Source organism: Schistocerca cancellata, chromosome 1 (genome assembly GCF_023864275.1).
Source record: "Schistocerca cancellata isolate TAMUIC-IGC-003103 chromosome 1, iqSchCanc2.1, whole genome shotgun sequence".
Taxonomy (NCBI): Eukaryota; Metazoa; Arthropoda; class Insecta; order Orthoptera; family Acrididae; genus Schistocerca; species Schistocerca cancellata.
In genome coordinates, this window is record NC_064626.1 from 941,971,538 (window position 1) to 941,990,442 (window position 18,905).

Below are 18,905 nucleotides of genomic sequence, written 5' to 3' on the forward strand. Positions count from 1 at the left end.
CCTCTGCTACTCTGCAGCTGAGTACGCTTGCCCAGTATGGTGCAGATCTACACATACAAAGAAAGTTGATGTTACTCTGAATGAGACATGTCGTATCACTACGGGTTGTCTAAGAGCCACACCTGTGGAAAAACTGTACTGCTTATACGGCATAGCCCCCCCCCCCCCCCCCGGACATCCGAAGAGATACAGCAGTATGGAGTGAAATGAAGAAGGCATTAACATCCGAAGCCCACCCACTACATGGCCACCAACCGGCACAGCAAAGACTTGTGTTTAGAAAGAGCTTCCTTCACACTACAGAACCACTTGCTGACACTCCACATCAACACCGGGAGAAGAGATGGCAGGTCAGATGCCAGCATCTGGAGGAGTGGCTGATCCCGCAAGAAGTTCTTCCCCCAGGCCACACAGAGAAATGGTCCACATGGAAATCACTCAACCGTCTGCGTTCTTCTGTCACAAGATCCAAGAGTAATCTGGAGAGGTGGGGCTTCCAGGTGGACTCTCTCCAGTGTGACTGCAGAGCTGGCGTGCAGACATCAACACATCTGCTACAATGCACATTACCTCCAACTGTGTGCACCATGGAGGACCTTGTAAACGCTACACAAAGTGCACTGGATGTTGCAAATTTTTGGGCATCCACTGTATAGATTAAAATCACCTATGTTTGACAACACAATCTGTGTCTAATCATTTATTTCATTCTTGACTAGTTTAATTTATAAACCATAATGTATGTATGTATGTAGTAATGCATCTAATTTTTTTTTTAGTTTGCTTCTGACACGATAAATAAATAATTAGTTTTAACTTTTGTAACTCGTTAGGGATCTAAATTCTTGGCCTTCAGTTTTAGTGCTGATCCAGTTTGTCTTTGGTTTTATTGTCATCAGCTCACCAACTTTGTACCTGGAGGCTTTCTTCTGATGTTGGTTGAAGCTAGCACAGTTTTCTTCTTGCACCTTGCTGATCTATAGCTTAGCATCTTCCTTCAGTTTACTGCATCTCTCTTCAAATAAATAAAAATTTTGTGATGAGAAGATCAGTCTGAATATGCATCTTAAGTCCTATCAAATGTTGAATTCATGGCACATTCAATTAATGGTACTACCTTGTACCATTCATACTAAGCTTAGCAATGAGTTTAGCCAAAGTAGAATAGATCCTTTCAACCTGTCCATTAGCTCGAGAGAGTCCTGTCATTATTAAAATGTGTTCCATTCCTTCTCCAGTGCAGTATTCCTTGAATTCTTGAGAAGTAAAACAAGTCCCTCTCTCAGTAATTATTTGGACTGGATTCTTAAAACTAGTTTATTGTAATTCCATCTTACTAATTGCTTTGTTGATGTTGTAGTCAGTACAGAGTATGGCGATATAAACTTGGTAAATGCATCAATAATATTCATAATGTGGTTGTATCTTTTGTGCATTGATTGAAGTGGTCCAATATGATCCATGCGACTAGAATATAATGGCTCTCTTTCCTTGAATAAGGAATGAGGGAAATCTTCCTTCTTCCCTGATTTCATACTCACTTTTAAACATCTTACACAAATGAAGATACTCTTTCCACCTTGTCAGTCAAATTTAGTATATAATTGATTTGATGTCTGCTTGTGTCTGTATATGTGTGGATGGATATGTGTGTGTGTGCGAGTGTATACCCGTCCTTTTTTCCCCCTAAGGTAAGTCTTTCCGCTCCCGGGACTGGAATGATTCCTTACCCTCTCCCTTAAAACCCACATCCTTTCGTCTTTCCCTCTTTCCTGATGAGGCAACAGTTTGTTGCGAAAGCTTGAATTTTGTGTGTATGTTTGTGTTCGTTTGTGTGTCTGTCGACCTGCCAGCACTTTCATTTGGTAAGTCACATCATCTTTGTTTTTAGGTATATTTTTCATTAGTATATAATAATATTGTTTTACTTCCTCCCCAGTTTGCTTAACTGCATAATAACCTTTCTGCTGCACAAGCTTGATGATTTCAAGTTGCACAATGCTTGGAACCACCAAAGTCTCTCTTCCATCATAGAATTTGAAAAGAATTCCATCTCTCATTAAAAAGTTTTCATAAGGCCTACATCTTTGAGAATGCTCGATTGTTGGTAAACCATCATTCTTCTACTGATTTTCCTGATTCTGACTATTAAACCATCTGTGAAACCAAACAGTACATTCACATGACGACTTATGCAGTCTACATGTTTCATCCTAGAACCAGATCAGTCTTCAATGGTGTAGGAATACTGTTCCTAAACTAAAGCCCATGTTGCTGTTCATGATAACAAGTCCTTCTTATCCAGTCTTTTGGAATGTAGTGCAGGCCATTACAATTTTATAATGTGTTCTTAGTAAATACACCTGGAATTTCCTTAAGGCATTAACAACAGCTAAAACTTCCTCTTCAGGTGTTTGGTGTCCCCCCCCCCCCCCATTCATATATGAGAGTGGATGGGACTTGTCATCTTCTGAAGATTTTTGCAATAACGTGGCTCCAAAACCTTTTTCGCTTGCACCCATGTGTAGTTCAGTTACGCATTTTGAGTTTTAGTTTTTAAAACTAAACCTAATGAAAGGATTTGTTTGAGCATCTTGATTGTTTACCTCTGCTCTCTTTCAAACAATATTCTCGATCATTACTCAGAGATTTGGCCGCTGTAGAGTAATTTGAGAGAAACTTAGTAAAATAACCAGTTATACATAGGAAACTTTGTATTGCTGCAGTAAATTTCAGTTCTGGGAAGTTTTGAGTGGCTATTGTCTTCTCAGAAGAAAGATAGATTTGTCCACACTGTATAATACACCCAATAAAATCAACAGCTCCCTTTAAGAACTGGCATTTTGCAAAATTAATTTCCAAGCCATATTCTGCCACAGTTTTTAACATTAAACCAAGCCACTGAATGCTTCATCACCACTCTTTGATGATGTTATAGTATCATCCATGTAAATAAACATGAAGTTATCCTCAAGCCAGTACCCAAAACACAGGATCTATAAAATGCTGAAACACTGCAGGTGAATTTGATAAGGCAAATGGAACTTAAACTACCCTGAGTGTGTCACATGAGATATGTTTTTGGCTTTCCTCTTCCACACTAAAAAAGATCTTGAAGTCTAATGTGGAAAACACACAGGCATCTTGTAGTTTAACTAAAATATCTTGTATGAGGGGCAATGGGTAATGATGTTCTGCTGTGATCTTGTTTAATTTTCTGTAGTCCATACAGAAACGATAATAATCTCCATTGTTCTGTTTTGCAACTACAACCTCAATAGCATATTCAAATGAACTTGGTTCTATTATTCCTTGATCTAGCCAAGTCTGGAATTGGCTGTTAATTTCTTTCCGCCCTGGTGACAATCTTCTGGGTCTTCTATATATCAGTTGTTGTTCTCTCACAATAATCTTTTCTCTGACATTGTTGGGCTGTAATTAGTCACCAAGTCATCCATGTGTTCCTTTGTGTCATCACTAACAGAGCTTTCAGTATCTGATTCTGGTTTGTCTTCTATGTGGATACACATAAGATGAGCTTGCCCTTCTGGCTTCCTAATAGTAACACTGTCCTTGTTTATTAAAACTTCAGTTTGATATAGAAAATTACCATTTCTAAATTCATAATGTCTTTAGAAACCACATAATATCTACTTCAGTTTTCACATAATCAATCTCAACAATGCCTGTAAAGTACACTTGTGTAGAGATGCAGTTTTTCCCAAATCCCATCAAGAATAAATTTGTATTTTGTAAACTTAGAGCTTTCATAATCTCATAAACATCCCGTCATAATAAGTTAACTGCCACTGTTAGTTTGCACCTTCACCTCTGTTACTCATTTTTAAATTTCGAGTGTTAATATTCATCTTAACAGTGTTCGGATTTATAGTAGCCTTTTGATTGTCCTACTGATTTGTGTATTTGGATGAGATATGACCAAACTCTTGCAATTGAAGCAGCTCTTTCCCTTGCTCTTGTGGCTGCAATCACTTGATCTGTGACCACTGGCACCACAATCGAAACACTCCTGGTTTCGAGCCCAAGCTGTGCTTTTAGCATTTCTATTACTCGAGTCTTTAGCATCTTTCTTATCGAAGTTTAAATTTTTGTTGCTGTAATTTTTTTATTTCTTCTTGGCAATGACTTCACAGCTCTTTCGTAACACCTAATTTTTTCCCTTAACCTCTCTCTCACTTCCAGCACCATAAAGCAGAAGTTTGATGCCCGAGTCATCTTCTGTTCCATCAACCACATACTGAAACAGTAAGTCATTATCAATACCACCATGGTTGGCAATTTCATTCATTATAAGAAAATATTCTTGAAGAGACTCTTCCCATTCCTTCTTTCATCAAGACAGCACTTGGTGGAACTCTGCAGCACTTATTTTCATGTCGAATTCTTCCTGCAAACCTTTCTTCACCACAGCCCATAATATAAGGCCACTCTTATCCAATTAAAATCTTAGCCAAATCTTCAAATTTTTTTGTGAAAACAGGCACTTGCAGTTGACACTATCCCATTAAAAGTGACGTTTCCTTGAGTCTGTGATCTACTTCTTACCTGAATTTCTGTCACTGCCAGTAAATGGCTTTAGAGCACCCTCGACATCACAAAATGACAGAAAATTTGCACTGATCTTGCAAATGTGGCGAGAATTGTGTTTCGCTTTTATCGCCTGTTTCTAAATCAGAATCTCTGTCTGTCTTCTTTTCGAGTAAATTCAAACTTTTATCGCTAACCATCATTGGGATCGCAATCATCCTCCTCACAGTCTATGCCATTGTTAATTTTCACCACAAGTTTGTCAATGTTCGATAAATAACAACAAATCTTGGTAGTCATTTCATTTTTCATCCCACGATCTATACACAATATATTGCAGATTGCTCCTAACTCTTCTTCTGCAAATGATGCTTCAACGAATGACTTCTTAGCTTCAAGTTCGCCAGCCAGTGATTGAAAAATAAAACCAGAAAATTCTTCTTTACTTTTCCATTTTCTTCTAATGCCATTTCTAGATTTTTTTCTTCAACGGCCATTTCTCCTTTTGTAATGTTTAAAATTTCTTCTTTCATCACACTGCTACTGCCAGTCACAGTTAAAATGAGAATCCTCATTGTAGATCAAAAATCACCACATTTACATTTTGGTACATCATCATAGGCAAATTAGCATTCAGAAAAATTCATTGTGAATGTTGCAGATTAGGCGATAAAACTGCATTGTCAACTGATTCCGGGCGAGCCCCTAAAATTTGTATGAAATACGATTCTAACTTTCATGAAGAACTCATTATTATTTTCCTAGTTACAAACTTTAGTTCTGGTCTATCAAAAGAACTTAATCAACAAACCCCATATCTAGATAAGGTATAAGGACAGGCTGCTGAAAATGGTCATGTACGCATCAGGTGTGCTTGCGTGTGTGAGTGAATGTGTGTGCTTTCTTTTCTGAAGAAGGCTTTAGTTGGAAGCTAAATGTGTAACAGTCTTTTGTTGTGCCTGTCAGCGACTCAATGTGTCATCTCTATGGTGAGTAACAATTTATCGTTCTCTTCATATTGTTGATATTCCATCCTGGAGTTTCCATTGTTTGGTAACTAATATAGACCATTGTGCCACTTAGTGTAGTGCAATGTCATTTAGTCATGGACACATGTGGGAACAACTGTAATAGTAAAAACATGCTGTAGTGTAACATTATACAAAAAAAAAAAAACCATGATTGTGCCAAATAAGCACAAAAGTTTCTGGTCAAATACATTTGGCTCATTGGATATTGCCTTCTGCATCCATTGTGACAGCTGATGGCACACTGCGAGGCAGTAATGAAACAGACTATATAGTGTTTAGAAGTACCATCAGGTGGCAGCAGTTTGTTTTTTACATAACAACTTAGAAACATAACAAATAAATACTTTCGGTGTACTGTGTAATAAAGAGTAGGATGACGATAGCGAGTGGCAGAACCGATCAACTACAACATGCATACACTTTGAAAGTGCTGTACATAGTCAAAACAGCACACGAATGTTTCACAAATTCAGCTATGAGTGGCACAATGGTACATATGTATATATTATGTAATACGAATATTAAAATTTCTTCTTTACAATGAAAAATGATTATTAGACAGGAAATTTTTTTGTAATAACTTTTCAGTTCTGATATTTTAACTTGTCCAAACTAGTTTTTTATGTGTGTGATTTGGGAAAATAGATTCTCTAGTAAGATTATAGTATTCAAATTCAGAGATTGTTGTCTTGCTGACAATGTCAGCTAACCATGAACTAGAAATTGCTGTTACATTGGAGAGAAAGCCATACTGTCACATGAAAATGGAGTAGACCAATGTACCATGGGAACGAGATGATAACAAATCTTGTAAGGCTGCTGTGACAGCCACCTGCAGTTTAGATTTCAAGCAAGGAGTACCCCACAAATATATTTCTCCTTATATATATCTGTGATTAACATTGACACAGCTAAACAAGTGACTGGACATAGTTGAAGCGTGGAAAGAAGCCATCTGGACTGAGATACTGAACATCTTCATAAATACCAATGATGTCAAAAACTACAAAAGATGATGCATGAAACAAGGCACCCTTTTGGCAGTTCGAGACATTCTCATGTGAAAGATATTTACAAAGAAAAAGATTCACAGGTGTAGGCCAATGGGGCGCTATGATGTTATGGGGGTGCATTCACCTAGACTTTCACAAGAAGTGTTGCAGAAACAGCTGTGAACCATGTGAATATTACTGCAGACCACCTTGCTCGATGCCTCCTCCGTAGGTGATGGAATCTTTGAGCTAGATAACTGTCCTTCTAACAAGGCTAGCATCATATAGTAGTGGTTTAATGAGGATGATAGTGAATTCAAGATGTCTTGGCCACCTAATTCCTTTGTTCTGACCCCAATTGAACACATCTGGGATGTTTGAATGGTTTGAGGAGCACTGAACACGTGTGTGTGTGTGTGTGTGTGTGTGTAGATAACCAAATCACTTTATCTTTCTCCTATTAAATAATTGGGTACACTATTGAGATATGTGTACATCTTTGACTCATTACCATGTATTGTGACAGTATTTCCACTGTCAATCATCAAAATGCTCCCGTATGCTTACAATATATCCTAAGGTGACTGCAGCAATGCGTCACCACTATCCTCATGCTGCAAGTAGTGCTAGAATAAACAGATATATTTGTCTAATTCAGTTGCTTATGAGTGTAATTAAAAGCACTATTATAAACAGTATCATTCACAAATAAATTTTATTTATGTTTGTATTTTACCAGGGTAATGACATGAGAACAAAACAAATTGTATTCATTACAAAATGAAATCAATTTAGGCCACAATTTTTTTTTTTAGTCCTTGGGATTGCCAGCAGACCTATGATGCACTGAGAAGTTTCCTTAACATCACAAAATAAGTCATCTTGGGAATCTTTAGATAAAAACTGGGTAAACGAGAGAACAAAATAATGGATGTTAATTGGCCAACTATGAAGCAAATAAGAGAAGTACCTGAAACATCTAAAAGAGCACTCATATTCGCCACAGATTATGTTCTGCTCAAAGGTTCTTGGAAGTTATTGAAATATTTCAACAGTAATGCAGTTGCACTGCTACAATAATTTGAATACATGCAGTGTAACAGGTTTAAGAGACTATTTTGAAACAGAAAGGTATGATGATCATATTTTGATGTAAGGAAGCATTCTTGAGACTTTTCTGTCTGTTACTTGCTTTGTTTATTGCACAATCAATAATACACTATTTAAATCAATATTTTCTAAAGGACTATGTGAAACAGTAAAAGAAATGTGGCATTTTGTGTCAGATATCTTTCCCAAATTTTAAGAATGTGATATGATGAAACAAATGTGGCATTTTCAGCCACAGATTTTCTTCGCATGCTAACAACGGTACATATCAAAGAGCTGTAAAGTAATAGCATTAATGGAATGATTGGTGACATAAGAAAACAAATTATACTTCTATGCACAAATCTTATGACTGTTAACAGCAGATAAAATTTTTGGTGTGTGTGTTGCACATTCTTAACTACAAATTACTTGTTTTTTTTTTTCCCAACATCCTACAAAAAAATTCATGCTCGGTGAGCAAAATCAACAAGTAACTAATAAAGATTTATGCCAGGTACTGGTTTTGAAGATATGCTCTGCCCAAAGACTTGTCCTTGACACAGACTTATGCCCATTCAGATTATTAAAGTCTTGTTGCCGTTTACAATTCTACTAAATTAATTTTGTTTCATGGAAAACAACAACGGAAAATCCAGGGGAAACCGTAACATTATTACACATTATAAAAGGATATGCGACTAACATTACAGAGCTTTCTTCACTAAACAGTAACAAGTAGGCAAAAATGAAAAATACAAGCACAAATATTGTACAGCGCACACTTTCACAACTTTCTGTTTTTAGAACTATCGTCCTCTAACAAACTGGTGTCTGTACTAAACTAACAATACGCGTGACTGCTTAATCTCAATCATTCTTGCCAGGTAACATAAAATACGAACTTTTTGTAAAACTGATTATCACTTAAAATTAGTCATTTTCTCAGTTAGCAGTTTCACATGCATCAATCCAGTCGTTATAAACGTCTATGGGTTCTGATAAGCAATTTATCGAGGTCTGAAAATCCTCCAGGCAAACACGACACGTTATTCGCGCCGTATTTCTTCCTTTGTCCCTGTAAATGACAAAAAAGCTTCGTGTTAAAATTAACATTTTCTTTTAAGTTATTTCATTGTATGTGCCACATAATAGAGTTTATTATTCACAAGCCCGGGCGAGACTAGGGAATAAAACCTATTACGGGGCACTGGTGGAACAATGTTTCGGTGACGCAACATCAAAAAACTTTACCTTGATGAATTTCGTTTACCCAAGTACATACATAATAAATAAATTCTAAAAACAAAAAGAAGACGTTTATGAAAAAGAATGCAGTTACATACATTTTAACGTCGCATGACTTTTCATGATTACAGAAAGGGCAATTAAATTGAAGATCCAAAGGTTCGATCGCCTTTCTCTTCGGCGGAGGTTTCCTCTTGCTTTTTCGTCGGCCCATGTTCCTTTAAATGCAACAATGACAATTACAGCAGAATAATTTTTAATAGGTTCGGGAACACTTTCCACGGTATCACTCCATTACTCTTCGCGGCAGAGTTTACTCACTCACTGTGTTGTATACAAACAGTCAGTTCCGATAATCGAACTATTATAAATTGTATATTTGGAGAGGTGAAGATATTCCATAATAATGACTGTCATTGGATGGGCGACGCTTTACAGTAATAAATCCGATGTACGAAACTACCGAAAATATTAGTTATATCGTAGAAGCAGTAAAATCTGAAAAATGTCTAAGAAAATAAAGATTATTGTTAAAATAAAGTGAAAAAGTTAATATATACAAAGTGTATGATGAATTCTAATTCTGATTACGAAATTAAAAATTGCAATTGTTGTCCACAATATAAATATTTATTTGTAAGAAAATGATTCTTTCGTCACTGTACCTTTGTTAGCTATTTGATCTTTCGATAAATGTCAGTGACATGACATGTGTTGTCGCGTGGGCGTGTGGTGATTACGTGTTGGTGTATAGAACAACATTATGACAGAAATCTGTTAATGTATAGTAAGTATCGTGCCACTAATTAACCACTCAGAAAATCACTGTGTAATTTGGTGTAAATGCTGTTGAAAAGGCAGTCTGTTCCCAACGTTTTTGGATTATTATGAACTACATAAGCGAAACGGATATGTTATTGTGTTAAAAACTCGTATTAGCACACAGCATGAGAGACTGTCGTCGTACAAGCGGTAGGTCTCTCGAAAAAAAGATGTGTGCGTACGGTTCATAATGTAATACTTGTGATTACTATATACTGGCATTCAAACAATTTTGAAAAGTTAGCTTTTGTGGAGCATTTTATATTAAAAGTTTTAAAGTGACATTCCACAAAATAATATCCTCTTCCAAAATGACGAGTTAGATCGCTCATCGTTTGTGTAATCGCATTAGACGAGTTTATCAATCCAGTTAGTAACTTTCCAACTTGCCAATGCAGTTGTTCTTGCAGTTGCAATACCCACCAGATATTTCTGTCCAATATAGTCCACAAGTTGCCTGTAGATCACATAACAGCGTTCAGTAATAATTCACACTGATAATTGATTGGAATAAGTTTTTCCAGTAAGTACGTGTATCAATAATCGTGTGCAGCTGTAGTTGACAGTGAACAGCACATTCTAACGAATTCTGTGGTGAGTAAAGTTGGTGATTTCAGTGATGACAACCCACTTCCGTGACAAGCAAACGCTTCAGTTATGTTGCATTTATATATCATAAATTTCCAAAAAGTCGGTACCGGTATTAAAAACTACTGTTGCTATGCTCCTGATGACCATTAGAAATTTCAGACATTACAAAATGATTAACTGTATGTCTATTGCAGCCATAATTTGTTTTGCAGTGGCTCAAATTATTGACTTTTGCCTATTTAATGCTGTAGATTAAAACTATTTGCTAAACCAAAACTCAAACTCAGAACCTTCCTATTGTCAGGTTATACTGTTACATGTGAGCTACTCAGGCACAACTGAGAGCCAATTCTCACAACTTAGAATCTGCCAGTACCTGTTCCCTGCTTTCCAAAATCACAAAAGCTCTCCTCCATATTTTACTGGACTAACACCCATGAATGAAAGAATAATGTGAAGCTTCACAAACTAGGAAATGCATGAAATCCATAGTATAATAAGTGTAAATCATAGTAAGAATTCCCGTGTCATCCTCAGTTGATCTTTGAGATGCCATCTACAGGTGCACAGTTCATCACACATTTCTCCTGGCCATTGTCAGGTTAGCGGACTTTGTGCCACTACTGCTCAGCCAGTCAGCTCCTCAGTTGGTTTTGCGAGGCTCAGCACCATGCTCCAGTCATCCCACCGTGGAAAAATCTGTGAAAGTGTCGGGAATTGAACCTGAGTATCTCACATGAGAATCAGCTGTAAGGACCACTCTGCTGTGTAGGTGGACACAGATGGTCATTACAGTTTTTAATTATTGAATTTACTTGTAACAGTGTCTAATTTCTATGTCAGTCAAACATTGGGGTGCTTGTACACTGATGTTTAAGTACATTTTAAAACATGGAATTTAATATTTCTGCTCTATGTGTGGTGCCGTCAGTTTTAACATCAATCTGACCCATGAAAGACTGAGTGGAAGGTCTCTCTCTTCATCTTCTTGATGACCTTTCTGCCTTGGTGACATCATTCCTGTAATAGCATCATGATAGCTAATCCCATGAAACCCAAAAAAACATCAGGTTTGTTTGTTGACAAGAGGTCTACAATATTTATTTTGTGTATGAGCTGTTACAGTAATTGTTTGAGGCAGTTGCCTGACAATGTATACAATTAAAATACGAGACATAATTGTTGGTCAATACTTACTGTCACGAGGCAAAATATTTAGTACTTCCAGTAGACATATTAAACAGTACTCTCTGATAGATTATGATACTATTAGTTACTTCCTCTAGCTGCAGAAAGGGATAGGGTAGGGAGGATTGAAAAGGAAGGGCATATCACTCGGATCCCAAAATGAGAGTAACCCACCTGTAGTGAAGATGAGGATAGACAAGACTCCTGGGAACAAAGCAGCTTGGGAGTACCCCATTGTATTGGAATTGAATCAGCCCATTAGTTATAGTAAAAGTATGGTAACATGCAGAGAGAACGCTCATTGACACTGCAGAGCTTCAGGAAGATTGGGCAGGTGAAGGGATGACAGTTAAATGGTTCTTTGGGAAAAAGACCTAGCATAACATTTCACTCGCCAGTTTTCCTAGATAATATTAAACCTGGATTTAATCCCAGATAGCACAGTAAGCCGGTTTCAAACTTGTTTCCAGCTGTAAAGTTCAAGTATATAAGCTTGATCAAAGCTGGAATATTCAAGCCTGTTAGCTGGATTCTAGCTTGAAATAAACATCAAAGTTGGCAGAGTTCAAGCTATATTTCAAGCTTGACTTATCAAGCTTGGCTCCAGCTGTATCTACACACGTGGAATACAGCCTGGTATTTACAGCTTGTTTTAAGCTATATAAATATTAATCTGAATTTATTGAACCTAATTAATTATGTTACGTAATATTTAACATTTGTAACATTAACGTATCGAACTGTTTTCTAGGATAAAACAAACTTGTCAACAAACCACAACCATTAACGCGCGTCACAAAGGTAAAATGGCCGTAAACATAGCAAGGCTCAGAAAAGTAAATAAAATAAGATAAAACAGAACTGGAGACAGCCACACTCAAACCAAACTCCGCGCCGTCATGATGTCACACACAACACCCTTACGTCACCGCTTATAAACGCTTGTGGCGCTTCCCGTGGACGTCTATGGAAGCTATGCTGCGCGCGCATCTGCTGTACAGCCTTCCAGGGAAATTACAGTTTATTTCAAGCTTGGGAAAATTATTTTAATTCAAGCTAAATTTTTACAGCTTGATGTAAACTGTGTAACAGGTTGATTTTTCAATCTTGAATTTTCAACTGAACCTAAACTCAATACCCACCTTGAAACAAGCTGTGTAACAGGTTGATTTTTCAATCTTGAATTTTCAACTGAACGTAAACTCAATATCCACCTTGAAATAAGCTAGAGTGCTAGCTGGGATAAGTCTAAAATAGGACATTACAAGTCCCAAGAAGTATTTAAGAGAGAAATTTGGACACAAGACTGTTGGGTCTAAAGGTTTGGAGTTTGAAGGAAATGCATTATGCCACATTTGCATAAGTAATGCATGATCCTATTTTGTTGTCTGTGATAATTTTTTGAGAAGTCATGTAATGCAGAGCCATTAATGCTCTATCGACCTGGAAGAAAAGAAAATCTGAGATCTTTAGGTGGCATTAGTCACAGGCATCAGCATTCTATCCCATTTCTTGCCCCTGCTGAGGTGGAAATATTCGTAAATCAACTGTGAAAATACTATTTCTACTTAGCAGGTCATAGATCCACTAGATACTGACTATATTACATAAAAAACACATTTTCTCCCTGTGGAGAGCATGATACTTCTCTTTATTTTAGACACAATCACAGGATGTGGTTCTAATCATTACTGGTTTTGACGATGTTTGAGCATCCTCAGATATATATGTCATTGGTGGCACATGCCAAAGAAAGCATTTGTAACACGTCATTGACACTTTGTCCACTATATGCTGCCTACGATTTATTGAGTCTCCAAATGGCCATTATATGGTTGAAACCACTTACCTTGCCCTTACTGCAGATGGTTGTCACGGCTGCAGGCATTACAAGATCTGACTATATCTCGTTCACATGATACACTGGGCTACTCCATTTCCAAGTCACAGTATGACCTTCTCTGCAATATAGAAGCTATTCATAATTCAGTTGCTCATGAGTCTAGTTTTCTGCTACTATTGAGAAGAACTTATTAAATTTAGTGGCCATTGATTTGAGTATATGATCTGTGACGTAACTGCTGCCATCTGGGAGTTGAATATCATTTGCTGTACAGTGTTAATTTGTGATAAAATTCTCTCAAGCTTCCAGCTGCATCAGATGATTTAAAAGTCTATGAACTCTCGGCTGAGTACTCCTTGGTCATTGTCAAGTGGTGACTGCCTGCTATAGTCCTTATGCAGCTGCACTTGCTTCTGTGACATCACTGGTGATCATTCCAGCGTCATATAAGGTAATGTTTTTGTTGCATACCTGATTCAATCTCCCAATGGCAGGATCCCAAACTGTGCTTAGCTGCAGGGCACCATTTTTGTTGCGGGTGTTGTCACAAATTTTTATTAAGACAAAAATGGAATTACATATTTGCTGAAAGTGGGAAATGATAGAAATTGATAGGGGAAGTTGAAAATTTGTAACAGACCAGGATTTGAACCTGGGTCTCCTGCTTACTAGGCAGATGCTATGATCACTGAGCTATCCAGATTCAGTGGCCATTGCAACTGCATGGACTCCCCTAGCACGACTCCCATCAGACCCAAATTCTCAACTTCTTTTTTGAGTCATCAGTCTTCTGACTAGTTTGATGCAGCCTGCTGTGAATTCCTCTCCTGTGCCCAACTCTTCTACTCAGAATAGCACACACAACCTATGTCAGTTATTTGCCGGGCGTATTCCAACCTTTGCCTTCCTCTACAGTTTGTATCCTGTACAGCTCTCTCTAGTACCATGGATGTTATTCTCTGATGTCTTAACACATGTCCTATTACCATTTCCCTTTTCCTTGACATTGTTTTTCTCATGTCCCTTTCCTCTCCAATTCTGTGCAGAACTTCCTCGTTCTTACCTCATCAGTCCACCTAAATTCAACATTCGCCTGCAGCACCACAATTGTCAAATGCTTCAAATCTCTTCTGTTAAGATTTTCCGCTACCATACAATGCTGTGCTCCAAAAGTATATTCTCAGAAATTTCTTCTTCAAATTAAGGCCTATATTTGATACTAGTAGACTTCTCATGGCCAGAAATGCCCTTTTTGCCAGTGCTAGTTTGCTTTTTATATTACCCTTGCTCCATCCGTCATTGGTTATTTTGCTGCCTAACTAGAATTCTGTAACTTCATATAATTCATGACCATCAATCCTGATGTTAAGTTTCTCACTGTTCTTATTTCTGCTGCTTCTCCTTAGTATTGTCTTTCTTCAATTTACTGTTGAGCCATGTTTTGTCCCCAGTAGATTGTATCATTGATATTCTTTCACCCTGAATTTTAATTCCATTCTTGAACCTTCCTTTTATTTTCGCCATTGCTTCTTCAATGTTTAGATTGACAGTAGAGACGAAAGACTACACCCCTGTCTTACACCCTTTTTAGTACGAGCACTTCGTTCTTGGTCTTCTATTCTTATTATTTCCTCCAGGCTCATGTACATGTTGTATGTTACCCATCTCTCCCTGCAGCTTACCCCTATTTCCCTTCGAATTTCGAACATCTTACACCATTTGACATTGCCAAATGCTTTTTGTAGGATGACAAATCCTGTGAACGTGTCTTGATTTTCCTTTTGTCTTGCTTCCATTATCAACTGCAACATCAGAATTGCCTCTTTGGTGTCTTTCAAAAAGCCAGACTGATTGCTATCCAACAATCTCCAATTTCTTCTTCCATTCATCTGTGTACTATTCATGTTAGCAACTTGAATGCACGCATGTTAAGCTGGTCACACTGATTCCTGCACTTGTTAGCTCTTGCAGTCTTTGGAATTGTGTAGATGATTTTCCATAAATCAGATGGTATTTTGCCTGCCCATACATTCTACAAACCAATGTGAAAAGTCGTTTTTTTGCCCCCCCCCCCCCCCCCCCCAATGTTTTTGTGATTCTGAAAGAATGCTAGCAATCCCTTCTGCCTTCTTCAATCACAAGTCTTCCAAAACTCTTTTAAATTCAGATTCTAATAATGGATCCCCTATCTCTTCTCGGTCAACTCCTATTTCTTCTTCTATCACATCATCAGACAAGTCCCTCCCCCAATAGAAGCCTTCATTGTCCTCTTTCCAATTATCCGCTCTCTTCTCTACAGTTAATATTGGAATTCCTATTGTACTCTTAGTGTAACCACTCTTGCTTTTAATTTCACCGAAGATTGTTTTGACTTTCCTGTATGCTGAGTCAGTCCTTCCAACAATCATTTCTTTTTGATTTCACCACATTTTTCATGCAGCCATTTCGTCTTAGCTTCATTTCTCTTCCTACTGATATCATTCTCTGTGACTTATATTTCTGTATTCCTGAATGTCCCTGAACATTTTTGTGCTTCTTTCTTTTATCAATCAACTGAAGTATTTCTTGTGTTACCCGTGTTTTCTTTGCAGTTACCTTCTTTGTACGTATGTTTTTCTTTCCAGCTCCTGTGATTGCCAGTTTTAGAGATGTCCATTCCTCTTCAACTGTACTGCATACTGAGCTATTCCTTATTGTTGTATCTATAGCCTTAGAGAACTTCAAGCATATCTCGTCATTCCTTAGTGTTTCCATATCCCACTTCTTTGTATGTTGATTCTTCCTGATGAATCTCTTAAACTCCAGCCTACTCTTCGTTGCTACTACATTCTGATATGATTGTGTATCTGCCGCTGTGTATGCCTTACAATCCAGTATTTGATTTCGGAATTTCTGCCTGACCATTATGTAGTCTAACTGAAATCTTCCCATGTCTCCTGGCCTTTTCTGAGTACACCTCTTCGTCTTGTGATTCTTGAACAGAGTATTCACTAATATTAACTGAAATTTATTATCCTTTTGTTGGTTATTCAATCTTTTTTTTTGACAGTCCCTTTCTGGAGATCCAAATGGGGGTCTGTTCTGGAATCTTTTGCCAATGGAGAGATCATCGTGACACTTCCTCAATTACAGGTCACATATCCTGTGGATGCACATTATGTGTCTTTAATGCTATGTTTTTCATTGTCTTCTGCATCCTCATTCTGTTGATCATTATGATTCTTTCACCTTTAGAGACAGTTTCCCACCTCAAGGTCAAGAGAGTGCCATGAACCTCTGTCTGCACCTCTGCCCTCTTTGACAAGGTCGTTGGCAGAGTGAGGGTGGCTTCTTATGCCAGAAGTCTTCAGCCACCAATGATGATTACTATACAAAATTTGAGAGGCAGTGGGGTTCGAACCTGCGACCAAAGACGTTTTGCTTACTAAACAAGGACACTACTTCTAAATCACTGGTGCAAATTATGCACACATTATCCTACTATTGCCCATTATCCTCATTACTTGCAGCATTATGCCACGTCCCGTAAGAGTTTGAGCCTGATATGCATCTGCAGAGAAGATATCGTTGGCCACCTTGCCTGCAGTTGCAGTGACCACTGTATTGATGGCTCAGTGGTCAGAGCATCTGTCAAGAAAACAAGAGAACTTTTCCCATTGATTTCAATCAATGCCTGCTCGTAGGCCAAAAGCAGTAATTTCTTTGTGGTTGCTAGATCAAAATGATAAACAAATAAAAACACACACACACACACACACACACACACACACACACACACACACACACACACACACACACACACACAAAATTTTATATTTATCATTTCTTTTACGATGCTACCCCAGAAACTACTAGTCTGTGTAATAACAGATGCCAGTTTTCTGGAGGATGCCCTGATATTACTGATTTCTCAGGGTACTGTAGGCAAAAACATCTCTTGTGTTCTACACAGTGCTGTTCAGTAGTATGCACAGTCTGTCCTACATAAAACTGTCTACACCCACATGGTATATAATATACTCATGGCATTCTGAGCCATTCACATGCAGCTGATAGTCGTCCTCAGCTTTGGATTGGGAATGGACTGATGCAGCCACAGGAGCACAACAAATGTCGCCACAGAAGACAACCACAGAAAGAGAGATTCATGTGGCTATCACAACAACAAGGGGCAGAATAGAAAACAACAGAACACACCAGCTGGACAGTGAGAAACATCGACATGGATGCCATTGTGGGCAGGGACCAATGGCCCTTGTAGTCGGGTCCCTTCAATCCCACAAACCGACCAGCCATGTTGGCTCTTAAGAAGGGACTTAGTTTTGCACCACTGTCATGGAGTATCCCTTTTGCTGACATAATAAGTGGTATTAAACAAGCAGTTTGCAAGATGCCATGTGAAACTGCAGAAGAAATTCGTTGAGAAATGAATTGCAGTCTTTCAAAATCCAAGCCGCCAACCTTGAACATGACAAGAGCTGAGTGTAATGGTCTTAGCAAACTCCACAATGATCCTCTCCTCATAGGCCTGCCAGCCGACAAGTGCATTGCAGCTGTCATTATGGAACAAGCCAACTATGACACAAAGATTTAATTGATCTGGAGGAGGAGACATATAAAAAATTATCAAGGAACCATACATCCAAATAAATGAGGAAGATCTCAGAGCTTCTCAAGAGGCCATCACTGGAAGAGAGTGTCATTAAAACTCTCCTCCCTCAGGCACCTCAACCATCTACATTAACATGAAGAACATTTCTCAATGTCTCATTTTGTGTGCCATTGGATCGCTAACTTGATGACTTGAAACATCTGGCCAGCCTCCTTACTCTGCACATTGGTCACTTCATAAATCAAATGGCTGCATCTTGGAGAAGGAGATGTTATGGTCAGCTTTGATCTGTTATTGATGTTCAAGCATGTTCCCATAAAAGATTCAGTAGATCTGCCTTCCCAGTTATTTTATGACACTATTGTGGATATGTTTAAGCCGACAGTGACGTAATTGTGTTTTTTGTATGGTGTAGAGTATTTTAATGAGTTGGACAGCTTTGTGATGGGGAGCCCATTAGCTCCAGTTACAGTCAGTATGTTTACAGAGTTCTTTGAGGACATCAACCTGGACACAGCTCGTGCAAAGCGTAGTTGCTTTTATTGTTATGTCAAACACATTTCCATTGTCTGTTCTCATGGTTGTAAAAAGCTGGAAGAATTCTTGGACTACATCAGCAATATACATGAGAACATCAACTCACAATGGTGTTTTGACATTCTCAGCCACTATAAAGCAAATAGGTGTCTCAGTCACACTGTTAACAAGATACCCTTCCACATTGACTGATATCTGCATGCTAATAGCTATGACCATCCACCACAGATGGCCATATTCCAAGTTCTCAACTGGCTCTACTGGTAGACTTACTAGAACTGCCACAAAACTTTCGTGAATCCATTGGACATCATCCTGTGACACATGCGGTTGGCCTGTGCTTTTTCCTTTGCCTACACTCCCAGTCTGTTTAAATTGCATAAACCAATGGCTAATTCTTTAGA

At 38.1% G+C, this 18,905-nt stretch overlaps 1 protein-coding gene across 2 annotated transcripts in view; it reads left to right on the forward strand.

The window, feature by feature from the left end:
• The first annotated feature begins 9,595 nt into the window (after nt 1-9,595).
• Nucleotides 9,596-18,905, forward strand: part of LOC126088105 (solute carrier family 12 member 8) — a 189,238-nt gene continuing 179,928 nt past the window's right edge. Inside the window, exon 1 of one of the 2 annotated variants that reach the window (XM_049906204.1) lies at nt 9,596-9,695. The gene's annotated coding sequence lies outside the window, so the exon portion shown is untranslated. Of the gene's footprint in view, nt 9,696-9,775; nt 9,881-18,905 lie in introns of those variants that run through there. The other variant, XM_049906212.1, reaches the window with a different exon arrangement.